The sequence below is a fragment of the Carassius carassius genome, chromosome 14 (assembly GCF_963082965.1).
Source record: "Carassius carassius chromosome 14, fCarCar2.1, whole genome shotgun sequence".
Taxonomy (NCBI): domain Eukaryota; kingdom Metazoa; phylum Chordata; class Actinopteri; order Cypriniformes; family Cyprinidae; genus Carassius; species Carassius carassius.
The window spans coordinates 6,652,656-6,671,918 of NC_081768.1; the positions used below are offsets into that span (position 1 = coordinate 6,652,656).

Consider the following 19,263-nt stretch of genomic DNA (forward strand, 5'->3'; position numbering starts at 1 on the left):
CTCTAAAACAGGAATTAGGAAAACTAGGCTGCTTTGCTGTGTGTAACATTTAATGCATGGCTAATCTTTATTAACCTCTCTTGTGAAATAATGCTCCAGCTTTTGACCCAGTCATTTAGATCTGCCATTTCAAAGCATTTCCCATCCTGCACATTTTTCAGCCTTGTTTGCTGCGACAAACATTTCGTCTAGACATCTAAAAGCTATTAATTATGAAACATGCATCTCATAACCCAAGCTGATTGACAAATGCATTTGAACTTTGTCGCCATGCTGTAAATATTGCAGGCACCACACAAACACTGATGGCATATTTTGTCTGCAAAGGAAATATTAAAGGGATCATATCACGAGGAATTACATTTTCATTCATACTGAGATAAATGATAGCACAAGGCTAACATTAAGTTAATTTCAGAACTCTAAACTCCCTATCCAGTTCAAATAGATCATTTACTAAAGCTACATTTTAAAATTCATACTTTTGAAACATGCTGACGTTATACAGATGAACGCGTTTTAACAAATAGCCGCTCACATTCAACTTAGACTTTTATTAATGTAATGCAGCTTTGCAAAATGAGATCCAGTGTAGTTTTGAACTGTCCCATCCATCAAAAACAGTCCAGTGTTAAAACTATACTGGACTCAACAGCAAACCAGCAGCTTGTGAATTAGCGCAGCACAGCACTGTATCTCATTTCGCATGCAAAGAGGGTGTTTACATAAAAGTCTACAGCAGCAGAAAAACTGCCTGTTTCATAACTAAATGTCAGAGACAGAGTGGAAAACGGTCTAAATTATGACTTTCTGGTGCAAAAACAAACTTACTAGCATTATAAGTGGCCCTCAGGGGGGAAAAAAATTAGTTGTTGCAACATTTGCCATTTGAACTAGATGACTGAATGCTTTATGAAATATGCAACACATAGCACTGACTAATCAATGTGTTTAGGCTCTGCAATATTACTTGGAAATAAATTTCGGTGGGCTTTTTTATTTCATTTATTTATTTCAATTTAATACATGCCAAAAGAGCCTAATTAAATTTACAAATATTTACACTCTTTCTTATCCTCTGTCTTTCCTGCTTAACTTTCCAACACTGAGAGTTTCAAGTCTGTACATGGTATTATTGACGGAGATGATGAACTTGCTCAGAGAGAAACTCCAATGAGAACACTTCCTGTATTTATAAACAGGTCGAGGGTGTTTAGTGGATGTATCAAAGACAAACACTTCTGACAGTTTCCTAATTGTTTTACTGCTCATTCTAAGGGAAAGGCAGTCATTGACTCCTTTATCAAGAGGCTGTTGAGTAACGCCCAGGCACTGTGAAAGCCAACACACCTCCTAACAGCTCCCGGGGTGAAGGGGCCTCAAGGAGAGCCAGGTCTGCAGTAATCATCGACTTATGGCTTTATTGGTTTCCTGTCAAGGGACAGAGCCTTTGAGCTGGATTTATCTTTTTCTGAAGTACAACCCGAATTCCGGAAAAGTTGGGACGTTTTTTTAAATTTTAATAAAATGAAAACTAAAAGACTTTCAAATCACATGAGCCAATATTTTATTCACAATAGAACATAGATAACATAGCAAATGTTTAAACTGAGAAAGTTTACAATTTTATGCACAAAATGAGCTCATTTCAATTTTGATTTCTGCTACAGGTCTCAAAATAGTTGGGACGGGGCATGTTTACCATGGTGTAGCATCTCCTTTTCTTTTCAAAACAGTTTGAAGACGTCTGGGCATTGAGGCTATGAGTTGCTGGAGTTTTGCTGTTGGAATTTGGTCCCATTCTTGCCTTATATAGATTTCCAGCTGCTGAAGAGTTCGTGGTCGTCTTTGACGTATTTTTCGTTTAATGATGCGCCAAATGTTCTCTATAGGTGAAAGATCTGGACTGCAGGCAGGCCAGGTTAGCACCCGGACTCTTCTACGACGAAGCCATGCTGTTGTTATAGCTGCAGTATGTGGTTTTGCATTGTCCTGCTGAAATAAACAAGGCCTTCCCTGAAATAGACGTTGTTTGGAGGGAAGCATATGTTGCTCTAAAACCTTTATATACCTTTCAGCATTCACAGAGCCTTCCAAACCATGCAAGCTGCCCATACCCTATGCACTTATGCACTCCCATACCATCAGAGATGCTGGCTTTTGAACTGAACGCTGATAACATGCTGGAAGGTCTCCCTCCTCTTTAGCCCGGAGGACACGGCGTCCGTGATTTCCAACAAGAATGTCAAATTTGGACTCGTCTGACCATAAAACACTATTCCACTTTGAAATAGTCCATTTTAAATGAGCCTTGGCCCACAGGACACGACGGCGCTTCTGGACCATGTTCACATATGGCTTCCTTTTTGCATGATAGAGCTTTAGTTGGCATCTGCTGATGGCACGGCGGATTGTGTTTACCGACAGTGGTTTCTGAAAGTATTCCTGGGCCCATTTAGTAATGTCATTGACACAATCATGCCGATGAGTGATGCAGTGTCGTCTGAGAGCCCGAAGACCACGGGCATCCAATAAAGGTCTCCGGCCTTGTCCCTTACGCACAGAGATTTCTCCAGTTTCTCTGAATCTTGAATCTGAATCTTGAATCTTGAATCTGAATCTTGAATCTCTGATGATGTTATGCACTGTAGATTATGAGATTTGCAAAGCCTTTGCAATTTGAGGTTGAGGAACATTGTTTTTAAAGTTTTCCACAATTTTTTTACGCAGTCTTTCACAGATTGGAGAGCCTCTGCCCATCTTTACTTCTGAGAGACTTCTCTAAGACAAAGCTTTTATAGCTAATCATGTTACAGACCTGATATCAGTTAACTTAATTAATCACTAGATGTTCTCCCAGCTGAATCTTTTCAAAACTGCTTGCTTTTTTAGCCATTTGTTGCCCCCGTGCCAACTTTTTTGAGACCTGTAGCAGGCATTAAATTTTAAATGAGCTAATTAAGTGGATAAAAGTGTAAGATTTCTCAGTTTAAACATTTGCTACGTTATCTATGTTCTATTGTGAATAAAATATTGGCTCATGTGATTTGAAAGTCTTTTAGTTTTCATTTTATTAAAATTTAAAAAACGTCCCAACTTTTCCGGAATTCGGGTTGTAATCAGCAGATGAGATAACCTGACTAGTGATGTCTAACATCGCTGTTTTTGTCTTATGAGATATCCAGAGCTTTTAAAAACTCTTTTGTGTCAGTGACTAAACTCTCCTGAGGTTAATCAACCCGAAAGTGTTTAGAGCTCAAGAGACAAAAAAAAAAAAAAACATATGAGTTGCTCAACTTCACATCTTGACCTCTTGATGGTCAGAAGGGCTTTTTGAACAAATAATGATAAAATAGGTTATACGTATTCTAAAAATGGAAGACCAATAAACAATTTCAGTCATCATTTACATATCCTCATGTCTCTACAGACCAGTATGCAGTGTTTTTTTTCATGGAACACAAAAGATGGACTCCCTCATCTCCCTCATTTTGTGCTCCATTCATTCTGACCTGTAATGACTTTGCTCATTCAGAGTATAACAACATTTTGAGGATTTTTTCCCCCATCGTGTTACACCTGCGTTTCTAGTCAAAATTGCTATTTTTTGTACTTGTTTTCTTTTAATTATCACAGAATTCTTTTTAGAACTGACTGAAGTTAGGCCTCATTGATCTCACCTTTCATGCACCTCAGTTAAGTGAATATTGCCTAAATTACCTACAAATAATGCATTTTTCAACCAAAATCTGAGGTGAAAAAGCTCAGATCAATGAATTGAATTGAAAATTGAAATAGAAAATCTATACTATCTAAAAGAACAATTTGACAAAGGACCAAATTCTAGATTTGGTGATGATATCATAATGAAGAATTTACAAGACAAAAGATTAGGTAAATAATTCATTTATATTTTAGGGACCTCTAACATATAACAGGCCATGGTTTTACTGACCATAGTAAACTCTATATTTGATAAATTCTATAATAAATAACAGCAACTTCTTCAAATTGCCTATTTTTGCTCAGTTTGGGCCTCTGAATAAAACTGAGGTGTTTTCCCTCCTTAAGTATGAGATCCATATTCTTATTATATCCACTAAATGAACCACAAAAGCCAGATGATGTATCAAATAAGATAGCGAACAAAAAACACATATGCAAATTCTTTTTAAAAGTTTGACTGAACCTCCAAAAAATTTTTACACGCTATTTTTTTTAATATTTTTTACAGTACATTTGATCTGTTACTGCAAAAGACCAAGGAATTTTGATTTCTCATGATATGACCCCTGAAGCCATGATGCTTTTTTATGCCATTTTAGCCTTTTAACAAGGACTCCATGAGGCCTAGTGCAAGAGAAACTGGAATTTTAATCCTCTTTGTGCCTCTCACAGCTATGATTAATCTTTTCAATATTAGGCACGATGAGAAATAATCGGTCTGAAAGGGCCCACGTCTACACAGGAGGAGGAAAATTCATTTTTTGAGCTAGCTGTGGATGAAAGTCATACTTTAAGATGAAGGGGGGAAAAATGGAAGCTTTGGTGGGCCTCCATAGTAGTAGAAGCAAAGACCTCTTAGCATTTATTTTCTAATTCATCTTGTTAAGAAAATCAAAGAAGTTACGTTAATGGTTTGGATATCTGGAAGCGTTCACTGTTAGAGTGCATGGATAAACTGAGTGTCAAATCAATTGAAAGGAAATAGCTTCTATTCCTGTAAGTGTTGCTGGCTGCCTTCAAAAAGTATTGGCAAAATAATCTAGACTAATTTGCGAAGTCAAAGAACAAAGGCTGTGTTGATGTGACCGTGCCAGCATTCTGAATGAGTCTGTATTTCCCGCTCACACAAGGTTTTTGGATGGACACCTGCATGTGGGCTGCCACTGAGTTGTTGAAATCCAAAGTTAAAGTCCCAGACACTTAGCGGATACGCAGTCCTGATGATTGTTCAAAGGCCACAGAGGACTGTGTTCTTAACCTCAGCATTTCCTGGAATGTGTTTGGGAGCTGAAGGCAAGCACGTTCTTTCCATGACCCTGAAATTCCATGGCTTTGTCATATCTCTGATTGCAACTGGTGAGAGCGGCTGAGCACAGTAAATGCAAACAAACTCAAACACTCGGTTAATGATTTTAAAGTCAGAACATTATTATACGACTTCATATAATAGTCCACCAAAAACAGTACAGCGCACGATCCAGAACACTCTGACAAGGAATGGCACTCTTATGGCTGGTCGCTAGAGACCTCTAGTTATATCAGCCCTCACCCGATTACAGTCACCTGACATGAAGGTGGTGGGTAACAGCACACCTCGGGGTCTGGAGAGATATTAGAGGCTCTCAAGCAACGTGTTGATTGACCGCTTCCAGTTCTGAGGGTGTAAATCCTTCTTGAATTGCATAAGGGTGACGGGGGAATCAGAGGGCTGAAGGTCAACTGAGGAAGTGTCATGGTACTAATCCAAACCAATGGGGAAGATGTGAGAAGACAGACAGCAAATTTGCTGAATGGTTGCATGCATTTTTTCTGCATAAAAACTTGCAGTTTATTCACACTTGTCATGTTAGGTGTTGTTAACAGGGTTGCCATTTTGATTTTGACTCAAATTAATCACTTAATTAATCAAAATAATCTCAATTATTATATATTCCAATTTATTAACAGCTAACCTCAAGTTTTTTAGCTTCCTGTATCAGTGATGTTTTTAGTATAATTTTGATACTATTATAATTTGTATTAATAATTGAAATAGTTTTATTTTTATATTTTGTTCCAATTTTAATTTTAGTTTTGCTCATTGTTTTTGTTTACTTTTTGGGTACTGAGGAGACAAGTTCCTCAAGTTTAGGAATTGTTGTCCCATTCTTGTCTAATACAGGCATCTAGCTGCTCAACTGTCGTAGGTCTTCTTAGTCGCATCTTCCTCTTTATGATGTGCCAAATGTTTTCTATGACTGCAGGCTGGCCATTTCAGTACCCGGATCCTTCTTCTACGCAGCCATGATGTTGTAATTGATGCAGTATGTGGTCTGGCATTGTCATGTTGCATAATGCAAGGTCTTCCCTGAAAGAGACGACGTCGGGATCAGAGCATATGTTGTTCTAGAACTTGGATATACCTTTCAGCATTGATGGTGCCTTTCCAGATGTGTAAGCTGCCCATGCCACACACACTCATGCAACCCCATACCATCAGAGTTGCAGGCTTCTGAACTGAGCGCTGATAACAACTTGGGTTGTCTTTGTCCTCTTTTGTCCGGATGACATGGTGTCCCGGTTTTCCAAAAAAGAACTTCAAATTTTGGTTTTCCACTTTGCCACAGTCCATTTTAAATGAGCCTTGGCCCAGAGAAAACGCCTGTGCTTCAGGATGTTTAGATATGGATTCTTTTTTTGACCAATAGAGTTTTAGCCGGCAACTGTGAATTGTGTTCACCGACAATGTTTTCTGGAAGTATTCCTGAGCCCATGTTGTGATTTCCATTACAGTAGCATTCCTGTATGTGATGCAGTGCCGTCTAAGGACCCGAAGATCACGGGCATCCAGTATGGTTTTCCGGCCTTGACCCTTACGCAGAGAAAGTGTTCCAGATTCTCTAAATCTTTGGATGATATTATGCACTGTAGATGATAATAACTTCAAACTCTTTGCAATTTTTCTCTGAGAAACTTCTTTCTGATATTCTGAATTCTGAGAGACACTGACACTCCGAGAGGCTCTTTTTATACCCAATCATGTTGCCAATTGACCTAATAAGTTGCAAATTGGTCCTCCAGCTGTTCCTTATATGTACATTTAACTTTTCCGGCCTCTTATTGCTACCTGTCCCAACTTTTTTGCAATGTGTAGCTCTCATGAAATCCAAAATGAGCCAATATTTGGCATGACATTTCAAAATGTCACACTTTCAACATTTGATATGTTATCTATTTTCTATTGTGATTAAAATTTAAGTTTATGAGATTCGTAAATTATTCCATTCGTTTTTTACTCACAATTTGTACAGTTTTATTCCGTTGAAAACTTTTATTCCGTTACTCCCCAACACTGATCTGCTGCATCCTCCATAACCCACGGTGGCACTCAAAACTAGCCTGCCAGCTGAAGAACTGCCTTGGGCAAATTTTGACCAACTCTAGTTTGTGCCACAGCTTGATTTGCATAATTCCTTGAGGGTGCAAAAATAATGCTGACAATGTGTGAAAATAAACAACACTATCGAATCCACCCCTTAAACATGCCTGTAGGCAGCAAGGATGATGTCCCACTGAACTTTACCCTAAACGTGACTGTCCTCTACTGGCCACAGCCACCTTGAGAACCACTGATGTTTTTGTTTTTGTTTTTTTTTGTAGCTTTTGTAGCAATTTTTGGATGACTTTCTAAACAAAATTACATGGGGGAAAGAGCAATTATGATGCTGTTCTTTTTATATGCTTAAAATATTTCTGAATGACTTGATTATTCATCTTTACTAAACATTTTACAGGATATGCTATACATGAGGTTTTTGGCTTGATTCCTTTTCTCTAAAGCGAGGGCTGAGCGACTCTATCTAGAAGTCTAGTATTACACCACAGGATGAAATGAGCTGCTAAGAGTCACATTTTGTAGTCTACAACAAAGCACACTGCACAGAATATGCGATCCCATGATGCACTGTATGCAGTAATCATTCATACCACTTTTGCTCCATTTCAAATCACAATTGCACAGCCATAATATCACTGACACCAATTTAAAAGCAAGAAAGAAACAAGTTGAACTTTTTTCCAGGATTTTTTAGAAATGTCCAACCATTAATGTAGCGAAAGAGTTTCAAATGAAAGTGTGTGGATTGGTGTAATGGATCAGAATGGCTTGAAGAGAGCATTTTATTTTCTGGGTTTAATGTTTTACATTCTGCTTGGCCACTGAACTGAACAATATTCCCCTCTAATATGCATTTGAAGAAACATAAATCGTGATTTATAGTTAGCTTGAGTTTGGTTACATTTGAATTGGATGGCAAAGATCACTGCATTCAAGCTTTCATTTCCATGCTAACATGTCTATGAAGTCAACAAATCAACAATAACTCACTCTGTGGTTTCAGTGCTGTCAGCTCCTGTCCAGCCCTCCTCTCCCCTCACACCTCAGGGTCCAGCAGGGAAAGTCATTACCTGCCCGCTGTATTGACCAGCATGCTCAGGGCTTCAGAGAGGAGCACAGTGACAGCCCACACAAGAGCCCAAGCAGGCCAGTGGCTAATTCCCAGCACAGTGTGACACACAAAACAAATCCACGGGTAGAGGATCTATGCTCCCGAGAGAGGAATTCGGCAAGTCTATGTATTCTACATTTTAGACTATTATGTAAGAGCTAAGAGGTCTGCTGATCTGAGATACCACTGTGGCTGACCAGTTCTGTCATATACACCTGGTTTTATCTATATCTGGTTTTATCAATAATTTATATCTTATTTTATTATATTCACTATATTATAGTGACAACCTATTAACACTTGAAAGTGAAAAATTGTATTATTTTCCTTGCTCCATAATGCATTGTACAAATGCAACAAGTCCCTTTTCATTACAAAAAAAATTATAATACAATATATTTGTTATAATACAAATATTGAACAACTTACAAGCGGTGTTATTTTAGTATCACTGATATTCTGTTAAAGTTTTTTTTTTTATCTATGAATTACATTTTTATTTTTGTGCTATTGTATACTATTGTACTACTATTTCATTTATTTATATACAGTGGTGTGAAAAAGTGTTCCCGATTTCTTATTTTTTTGCATGTTTTTCACACTTGAATGTTTCAGATCATCCAACAAATTTAAATATTAGTCAAAGATAACAAGTAAACACAACATGCAGTTTTTAAATGAAGGTTTTTATTATTAAGGGAAACCAAGCATTTCAAGCATTTGCGATAACTTGCAATGAGTCGGTTACAGTGCTGTGGAGGAATTTTGGTCCACTCATCTATACCCAATTGTTGTAATTCAGCCAAACTGGAGGGTTTGAGCATTAACCTCTTTTTTAAGCTCATGTCACAGCATCTCGATAGGATTCAGGACAGGACTTTGACTAGTCCACTTCAAAGTCTTCATTTAGTTTTTCTTCAGCCATTCAGAGGTGGACTTCGCTTCAGCTTGAGGTCGCGAACAGATGGCAGGACTTTCTCCTTAAGAATTTTTTGGTTAAGTTAAACTTTTGTCTCCTCAGTCCAGAAAGTATTTTCCCAAAAGTCTTGGGGATCATCAATATGTTTTCTGGCAAAACTGAGACGAGCCTTTATGTTCTTTTTGCACAGCAGCGGTCTTCGTCTTGGAACTCTGCCATGCAGACCATTTTTGCCCAGTCTCTTTCTTATGGTGGAGTCATGAACACTTACCTTAACTGAGGCAAGTGAGGCCTGCAGTTCTTTGGATGTTGTTGTGGGGTCTTTTGTGACCTCGTCGTCGCTGTGCTCTTGGGGTAATTTTGATCAGCCGGCCACTCCTGGGAAGGTTCTCCACTGTTCCACGTTTTTGCCATTTGTGAATAATGGCTCTCACTGTGGTTCGCTGGAGTCCCAAAGCTTTAGAAATGGCTTTATAACCTTTTCCAGACTGATAGATCTCAATTACTTTCTTTCTCATGTTTCTGAATTTCTTTGGATCACGGCATGAAGTCTAGCTTTTAAAGGATCTTTTGGTCTACTTCACTTTGTCAGGCAGGTTCTATTTAAAAGATTTCTTGATTGCGAACAGGTGTGGCAGTAATCAGGTCTGGGTGTGGCTAGAGAAATCGAACTCAGGTGTGATTAACAACAGTTTTAACAGGGGGGCAAACACTTCTTCACACAGGGCCATGTAGTTTTGGATTTTGTTTTCCCTTAATAATAAAAACATTCGTTTGAAAACTGCATGTTGTGTTTACTTGTGTTATCTTTGACTAATATTTAAATTTGTTTGATGATCTGAAACATTAAAGTGTGACAAACATGTAAAAAAATAAGAAATCAGGAAGGGGGCCAACACTTTTTCACACCACTGTATAGTTATCACCACGTTTTACTTTTAGTTTATATAGTTTTGTTACTTTTGTACTTAAACTAAACAAAATTGAGAAAAACTGCCTTGGCAATTAGTTGAACTAGTCTTTTCTTATGCATTTTTTTTTATTTCAGTTAATGTTTATTTTATGACAAGTAATGAAAATGCTTTCTATGGTTTTAGTTTTATTTAACGATAACGATAATGAATACTTTTTGGCTGTCAAACTTTGTGGTACAGTATATGTTCATGTGTTACTGTTAATATAATGTATTACACCAGTGGACATTCATAGGACACCTGTGTGAACTGACATACATCCATGGGAAATTACCCCAAGAACAACTGGTTAACAATAATTTAAAACAGTAGTTCTGAAAGAAGATCTAGAACCATTTCTTTGCAGATGTCCCTTAGTTTCTAATACAATGAAATCCATTTTTAAAGTGTGACTTTAGTGTCCGAATACAGTTATGTTTGGGGCCACTATATATAAATTTGATTATAAATCATGTGTTTGGAAAGCAAGTGGAGACACTCATTCCTAGTGCATCTTTGCTATAGTGGGACCAGATCATGTAGTTTCAATAATGACGAGCATCGGTTTCTTCAGACTCACTGAACACATTCGATCCTGCTGATGCTGCAGCGGTTTCCACCGTCTGGCTCTGATCTCTGGAGAGCTCACGCTTCTGGTTGTGCACAGATGGCAGTCTGCAGTCAGCCCTGGACACACACACATGTGTGGTCTAGTGTGAGTTAGCCAGAACAGGCAGTGTTTAATCACAGGTGTTTTCACCTCATGTGCTCATGGCTGTTCATTCATTTCAAAGATTAAAATAGCAATGAATAGCCAACATATAGTTATTTTTAAAATTAAAATGATTTTGACAAGATGATAAAAGACACAGGTGGATTGTAGAATTTCCCGTCACAAATGTGACGCAGACTAAAGGCATGTAATTACCGTAGTTCTGAGATGACAACAGGTGACGTTCTAGACTCAAAATTATGCTTTTCTATGGCAACACGTCCAATGCCACGTCCAGTGTTCACATGATCACAGAAATTGAAATTACAATTTGTAACCTAGGAATGTTCTGAGAGCCATGCTGCTCAGAGACGCATAACAAACAAAGGTAAGTTATAAAATCTGTTCAAAATATCAGACATGTTTTATAATGAAATTAAATTCTGACGTCTGTTGCTATCATACATTATGGAATCTAGCATCAACTCATCAAGACTGCAAACTGGGGCAGAAATCTGTACATTTCATTTAGTATATCCCAGCTATAAATCACTCTAAATTGAATAAAAATCATTCAGTCATTTCAGCTGTTCCATTAGCTAAAGTATGATGAATTATGTTAATAAATGTACAGAAATTATTTTACAAACAGGGTACAATAACGCATGACCTGGAGCACTTTTATTAATTATTTTATTTTTTGTCAGCCAACAGTTGGTGAAAAGAGGTGCTTGATCTTCAGAGACCTCAAGCATTCGAACTAAATGGCCTATTTTATGAGTCATTTTAATTTCTATTAATTTTACATTAAAAACTGACTTTGATCAACTTAAATATTTGAATACATTTTTAATGAAATAAATCTAATTATATATATATATATATATATATATATATATATATATATATATATACAAATTTAACAATTTATTTATATATGTATATATATATATATATATATATATATATATACAAATTTAACAAATTTATTAAAAAGTACACAAAAACATCACATCTATAACAAAGTAACATAGATTAATATGGATAAACTGCTTAATATGATACAAATAAGATTTTTGGTGATTAAATTCATAAAAAATGATTAAAATACAATATTTTAAGATAGATATAGGAGACAATTTATGTATTTAAACTGTAAACAACTTTGGCAACCAGGATTTGTTTTCTCACTGGTGGGCACGTCCTTCCTAAACTGCCATTTTTATAGTTCACTCTAAAGACTGCTTTCTATAACATCTATGGCTGAATCATGGAAATATAGGAAAACATTTAAAACACTCTTGACTTTAAAGCCCCCCAAAAAGGCAAGGAAACGCAGACATTTTTCCTTTCATCCAATTTATTGAACGCCATTAATCATTAGCTTACATATGACCCCCAAACAGCCAATTCAAACACAGAAACCAGAGAAAGATTTACTGCTGGGTCGTTAGAAAGACATGCAACACAAGGAAAAAATTCTCAGTGAAACAAGTGTTAAAAAACGAGCTCCAAAAGAACAACTCCCAATCATCAAGAGGAAGATGGATGTTAAGAGTGAATTTGTCACTGGACGTTCTTGTATTTTCATGCCGTTTGAGCTGTTTATCTTATTCTACATTGATTTAAAACTCTCTTTGGTCCAGAAAGAGAGAATTATGGGTACTGTGGACCATGTCCATGTGACTCTTATTGTTTTACTGCATGCTTGATTTTAAGGTTATTCTTGCTCACATGTTTGTCTGTCTTAAAGTTCCATCACGTTCAACGTGCTACCACAACTGGGCACACGAAGCCTGAACTGTGATGAACGTTGCTTTGGTCTAAACAGCTAAACATTTTGGGTTAAAACCAAATCCAGAAATGGAAAACTATGTGCATTCTGTTAATGAAGAACAGACAGTTTAGCCTCGATATTCAGTAAACAGGAAAACTTCACATGAAGATTCAAAAGCATAAATTCAACCATACTTCAAGCTGAATTGTTGCTGGGAGTTTTGCTTTATTGTTTCGGTGACAACCTAAAGAGAAGCTATTCAGGGCATTCTCTAATGGTTATTTAAAAGTTTTATTTTATAACCAATAACTAATGTTCCCAGAATGTTCTTAGCTGGTATAATGCATTCATCTGGTGTGGGATTGTCAAACAACAAGGAGAGATCTGAGGTCAATATTATAATTCTTTCAAGCCCTAAAGGGAACCTCAAAGCCTGGGTCAACTAAGCAGGACCAAATGGACTCTTTTAAAAGGGTGAGAGTCCAAAGTCCAGGCTTATCAAGGCCATTAACACCAGAGGCTGTGCTTTATAATTGACTTGGGGCTCATTGGAAAAAATCAAAATCATACTTTGCCTGCCTGCTACGACACAGAGGTCCAAATCCTATTGCTTTTATGTGACTTCAGAGGGCCGTTGACTCCAGCTAGGGCTCGTAGAACCGTGAGGCCCGAGCACATAGATCAAGCATGTAAGGACAACATTGAGACGTTTTGCCACCTTACTGGGATAATTATTTGACTCGTTCAAAATAATGATGGTCTTATCCTCAGAGCAGAGCCAGTGATGATTTAAACAGGAGAAGAAAACCCTCTGTATGGTGGAATAGAAGGCCAGCACATTTACTGCTATAAAACACAAAATCCCTCACAGAAAGAGCTCTATTGTTGTGGAGGATGGAGAGCGTGCCATATATACGCTGCTCTAATGAGACTGCTGACAGCACAGGCAGGAGAAATCAAAGAGTGCTGAAGGTGTTGAACTCATTGAGCAGTAAAGGAAGAAGCAGAACTGAACAGGTGCTGAGCTGACTGTTGCTCTCGCTCTTTACTTTTACTGTCCAAAAAAAACAAACAGAATGCAAAGTTATTTTTGTTTGTCACTTCATTTTGTGAAATCCAGAATTTATGGTGAAGTGTGTCACAAAAAAATGCAATTTTACAAAAAAACAACAACAACAACAACAACACATTACTATATAAACATATAAACATTTAGCATCTCTCAGTTAGGAGACTATTTATTTCTTTATTTCAATTAAACATTTTCTGAATATGTACAATTGCATTAAAATGTAGCTTTATTTCTTGCAAATAAAATGCAATTTATTGCAAACGGACAGATGCAACTGAATAAAATTTACACATTACTATAATATTAATATCATATGTTCATATATAATAATATGAATATATTGTTTAAAAATACTGATTAATCTAATAGGTTATATTTATTTATTTATCGTAAAAAGTGTGTCAAAAAATGCAATTGTAAAAAAAAACAATAACTATATAAGCATTTTGCATCTGTCAGTTTATAGCCTATTTATTTATTTATTTCAATTCAACATTTTCTGAATATGTACTGTGCAATTACAATAAAATGTTGCTTTTTTTGCTTGCAAATAAAATGCAATAAATAGCAAAAAAAAAAAACAGAAGTAGATGCAAGAAAATTTACACATTACTATAATATTAATATTATATAATATTATAATACTCCTATACATTAAGTAATATACTGTATATTCAATATTAATATTTTTTTTAAAATGTTGTTTCATCTATTCGGTTATTTTATTTATTTATTGTAAAATTGCAATGAAATGTTGCAATTTACATTGCTTATTAAATAAAAATAAATAATATATTGTGAATGGACAGATGCAACTATATTAAAAAAATATACATTACTAATATATTAGTATTATACACACACACATAGCACACATAGTTTAAAAATCCAATTGGATCTATCAGTTATATCAATGTTTTATATTTCTTAAAAATAAAAAATAATAATTTATAGCCTATTTTTACATTACTTGCAAAAATACAGTAAATAATGAACTGACAAAGATGCAACTGTATAGGAGTGCTTTGGGAAACTTTTCATTTATGAATTTCATTTGGTGTCATGCATAGATGGTTATATTTCATATTCAACATTGGCTCATTCTAGTGCAGGAATGCATATACTGTACAGACGCTCATTAGTTTATCATAAAAAAAGTAATATCACCAAAAATCTGCCATTTAGCAAAAATTATCCTGGAATCCTACTGATATAAATGCAGTTCATCTCATCCTGGGATCAGATCCTGACTGTAAAGAGTATTTTGTGGACAGTGTTCTGATGTTAGCATCTACAATCCATCACTTAAAAACTTTGACGCAGATTTGCGCTGTTAATATTCAGACAGTAAGATTTTTAGTTCATGTGAGATGCTCCATAGGCTTACCATTAGCACATACTGTATGCAATCCACCCTTCTTACATTACCAGTGAGAAAACACATACACACATCCCTAAATGGTCAATCATCTCTATGCAAGGAATATCTCCTCTGGTCTCTGAAAATGATGGCTATTGAATTAGGAGCATAACAGTCTTAGCTCTCACCGGTAATTAACTTTGCTGATTTTACCAAGCAAACTGAGCAGCATCCAACTTCACCTCCAACCAAAGAGCTGTTGACCCAAAACATCAACCCCAGTGGATTTGCTTCCCCAAACCACTAATGCAATTAGAGTTGCAGGCAAACAGAGGTGTTGAGGCCACGTCAAAATGTCCAAGCCAACATGGGTTAGCTTGCATGAGCAACAATAAATGCAACACTATAAAGAACCCTCATAAACGTCTGTGTCTTTCTCCAACCACAGAATAACACTTTATGATTTGTGAAATGAAGCCTTTGCGCAACTGGACGAAAAGCCAGGGGTGACGAACTGCATGCTTTTGCCCCCTTTTCATTAGTTTATTGTTTTATAGTCTGGTTTTATAGAAAGTCCTCTCTGGGTCATTAGAAATATCTGAAATGCTCCCAGAAAAAAATGCAGCAAAGATTCAGAGACACAAAATCAGTATATGAGAATTTGCTAAATGGAAAAGACGGCAGTCAAACGATGCACTCAAGAGAACCATAAAAGAACTGTAAAAATACACTTTCACTTCACCTTTAACTGTTCCACGGGTCCATTCCGAGGTCTGCGCCACTGCTTCCAGATATATCGGCTCATAACTTCATCCTCCAGCGGCCCAGACTCTAATCATAGAAGAACTTAGGTAGCAAGTTTGACCTTCATTCAGGAGAGCAGCAAGTGGAAGCATGTATTTCCTGTCTGAAACATTAAGAACAGCCTATCAACGATTTCATTAGACTACTTGAAACATCACTATGTGTTCCTAAAACATCTGAATAATAATATTTCTTGGTACATTAAATGGACTGGAAAGGCCAACATTCTCCAAAGGATGTCCGAGCTTGGCTCCCAGGCTGCTTTTTTTTTTTAAGGTACTGATTATTGGATGGGATTTGAGTCAGGATTATTGGTTGAGTTCTGTTTCATGAAGGGTGGAAATATTTGACTCAGTTCAACAGATCTAAAAATTCTGTTTAATTTTAATGACAGAACCCAGTGGAATGCCAAACTGCTGTTCTGTATCACGATTTTAGCTCGTTACCAATCAGACATGTGTGAACTGAGTGTTATTTGCAAAGCTCTCTAGTTCCCCCCAGTGATTAGAAAAGTTAAGTGCAGTATTATTCCTGCACAACCGGAGGCTGCAGTTTCAGGACCGCAAATCTTGGACCACAGCTTTAGGACCCTAGTTTTTTTTTGTGACAGCGCCACCTATCGTACTGGATCAACACCAATTAAAGATGGACGACGTGGACAGCAATCAGACGGTGAGTACCGATATTTAATTAAGTTTTATTTTATAACGTTTAAACGGTGCGAAGTTTACATAGTGAGAACTGCTAACTATGAATTAATAATTAATTCCCACCAAATTAAGAATTTGTGAGCTAGTTTTATTAATTACTACGACGTTAATTCGTGGCCATGATTTCATAAATCCTTGTTGAGTTTTAATGACGAAGTATTATAAGTGAATCTAGCCTGCACATTAATTAAACTTATCAGATGAAAAGAGCATGGTTTATGTAAGGGTTGTAAGATTTACCTGCAGCTTAATGTGTTAGTGTGACTACTGGCTTAATAGTCGTTGTTTTACCATATTTATGTATAAAATATCTTTCATAATTAAACTGCACTGACTGCCTAGTTGCAGTATGTGTTAGCCTGTTGTTTTGCCATTGTTTTGCAATGATGAATGAGGCGTTTGGCAATTTTAATAGCTTGTTACAATTTGGCCTAGTCTGCAGGTCTACTACACATACAGTCCATTGATATCATGTGTTAGTTTCTGTCATGTTCTGCATGGCCAATATGTGCCAATAAGTGATTTTATGGATTTGGTTAGGCTCAAGGCACTAGGGATATTTTCATTAGAGTTGTTGCGATTCCGATACTAGTATCGGAAATATCTCCGATACCACAACAAATTCTGGCATCGGCATCGGCGAGTACATGAACCCATATACCGATCCGATACCATTTTCAAGACCTAGTTATGAACGCTAGCTTTGCCTAACCGCTGCACGGTTCTTCTTCGCTGCTCAGAATGCATTGCAAACACAGGACGTTGTGCTGTAATGCCACAAGCAACCCCTGTTTAGAGCAGCGAAGAAGAAATGAAAACGCGTTAGCAGCACTGATCTATATATGACTGGATCGCTCATCGCGTTCTAAACTGCCAACAGACAGTGAAGCCGCTTCTATATTACAGATCAGTGGTTAGCAGTATTCTCTTGGTCGGCGTTACGTCACAAATCATGTGACCTGCATAGCAACAAGCCGCTGCCGTGTTTGAAGGGTAAAACAAACCGAAGGCAATCAAGGCAAAGCCCGAGGAAAATCAAAAAGGTATCTATTCACAGAAGTTTTGTTGTGGATTATGTCAGTTATGGATACTAACTGACTACTTTGTATTAATGATGAATGATATCTGTTTATGCGAATGTATGTCTGTGGTGAGAAGTGAAGTGAATGTAATAATAAAACACTCATGTAAAGCTCTTTGTGACTAACGTTAGCTAACGTTACATGTATGTGAAAGGCGCTAGCAGCTATACAAATACAGATCTTCTTTCTTCTATTACAGAATGTCTTATCAATATATAGAAAGTCTACTTGCGCCTGCATTGACCAGGTACCACAGAAAGCTGTCGCTTGTAGGTTTAACGTTACAATCTTGTCCCTATCGACATCCAGCTGAGTCCTGGGAGAACAACCCAAAGGCATGGCCCAGGCTCGAGTATCCAGACATATTGCAGTCATGTTTAAATACCCATCAAGCGTCGATTACATTAACTGTTCATTTAGAAAAAAAAATGTTTATTCAAAAGCACTGTGTTACACAATGGCTGTAATGAGCTCAGTCTGTCAGTGGCACAGCTTGTACAGTGTCAGTGAGGGACACGGTTTTTTCAAAAAAGCAAAAATAGACTAACTGCAGAAACGTATCTTATTCCCCACACAACTAGTGCATTTCATTGTTGCTTATCAGTGTAGAGCTGCCGACCATTATGCATAGCAATGTCATAACATAGCAACAGAAAATTGAGTGGCCATCTCTGCAGTGGTATTATTTTGTTATTCTTTGATTTGCCGAATCATTGCTAATTTTTTAGGCATGATTCTCGGCAGTTTCTCGACATATCTGCGCTCATTTGTCTTCCGCTTCGTGTTGCTTAATGGCGAGCACTTGTTTGTTTTACCCTTCGCCTCGGTTGCTATGCGCGCGCAGTGCATTATGGGAGTAAAAGTCCCGGATGTCCGACCTCGAGAATGTCCGCTGTTTAGCAGTATTTCAGACTGGACCAACCAGACAGTAAAACGGCGACTAGGGACCAAGACGGTGCTGAAAATTTTAAAATGTGATGATACCAGCGTCTCTGTAGAACCGGTAGTAAGTTTGAGTATATTCGTTACCCGCAGCTGCGGGTCGCTTCCGTGTTAGTCTAAGCGCAGGGCTCCAGACTGTAGCCGAATATATATACTAGTGTCTGTGAATATTAAACTGCAAAATACTATTTAAATATTACTCCTGCAAAGTCTACATCTCTGTGGGAGACGGGCACAGATGCACGGGAGCTCGCTGTTTTGTGGCCTCTGCCGTGTGTCACTATATGAGGACATGAACGCATAAACCGTCACTTCATGAGAATTTAACGTTTCATTTGAGAAAACTGTAATATCATAAACACAGACACTCAAAGATCTTCATGGCGAGTAAATTGACAATATATTAAGCTACTGTTGTAGCCTACAGTAGATTTAGCTACGTCTCTATGTAGTAATAATACGTCTCTATTAATAATAATAATTATGCCTAGACGGTTGCTTGTTTTTTACTTGTTTTGTTGTAAAGAGATTATCTGATTAATATAGAATTTTTTATATTCCTAGACTTATTTGTTGCAGTTTTTTATACACCAATATTGTAAAACTAAAATACTAAAATACCTTTTTTAGTTTGCGGTGTTAGATTTTTGGCTGCATTTGAAGTTCTTTTTCGCTTAAGAAATTAAATAATATTACTGTCAAATTCATGTCAGATAATA

At 36.9% G+C, this 19,263-nt stretch overlaps 1 long non-coding RNA gene across 4 annotated transcripts in view; it reads right to left on the reverse strand.

Moving 5' to 3' along the window:
• LOC132156496 (uncharacterized) overlaps positions 1–19,263 on the reverse strand; it is a 36,548-nt gene that overhangs the window by 15,663 nt on the left and 1,622 nt on the right. For 3 of the 4 annotated variants that reach the window (XR_009437442.1, XR_009437441.1, XR_009437439.1), the window contains exons 1-3: positions 16,011–16,292; positions 15,749–15,913; positions 10,666–10,772 (exon numbers count right to left, since the gene is read on the reverse strand). This is a non-coding gene — a long non-coding RNA (uncharacterized LOC132156496). Of the gene's footprint in view, positions 1–10,665; positions 10,773–15,748; positions 15,914–16,010; positions 16,293–19,263 lie in introns of those variants that run through there. The other variant, XR_009437440.1, reaches the window with a different exon arrangement.